Consider the following 737-nt stretch of genomic DNA (forward strand, 5'->3'; position numbering starts at 1 on the left):
GGGGGGGGGGGCTGTGGCTGTGGCTAAGTGGTAGCACACTTGCCTGGCATGTGTGAGGCACTGCTTCAATCCTCAGCACCGCATATAAAAACAAATACATCAAATAAAGATGTATCAACAATTTTAAAAAGTCTACAAAAAAAAAAAAGAGAGGGAGAAGATGGGCTGGGGTTGTAGCTCAGTGGAAATGAGCTTGCCTAGCATGTGTGAGGCACTAGGTTTGATTCTCAGCACCACATATGAATAAATAAAATAAAGGTCCATCGACAACTAAAAACTATTTTTTAAAAAAGAGAGGTAGAAGAAAGGGAGAAAGGGTAAAGGGGTAGATTCCATCAAAATAGAAGAAAGATCAGTGAATAGGATAAAGGGGATTGAGGAGGAAAAACAAGGCATGGTATAAGGGAAGAACAATAGAATGAATCTGACCTAACTTCCTATGTAAACATATGACTATACCACAATGAATCTCATCATAATGTATATCCACAACACACTTTAAAAAAAAGCAAATAGCAAAAAATCAGTAGAATAGAGGGCTAAGGTGTGGCTCAGTGGTAGAGCACTCGCCTGGCATGTGTGAGGCACTAAGTTTGATCCTCAGCACCATATAAAAATAAATAAATAAAAATAAAGGTATTGTATCCATCTACAACTATTTAAAAAAAAGATCAGTAGAACAGAGGGAAGGGAACAGGGAAATGGAGGAAGGGAGAGAAAGAAGAAGTACTGGGGAC

This window comes from Marmota marmota, unplaced genomic scaffold (assembly GCF_001458135.2).
Source record: "Marmota marmota marmota unplaced genomic scaffold, marMar, whole genome shotgun sequence".
Classification (NCBI taxonomy): Eukaryota; Metazoa; Chordata; class Mammalia; order Rodentia; family Sciuridae; genus Marmota; species Marmota marmota.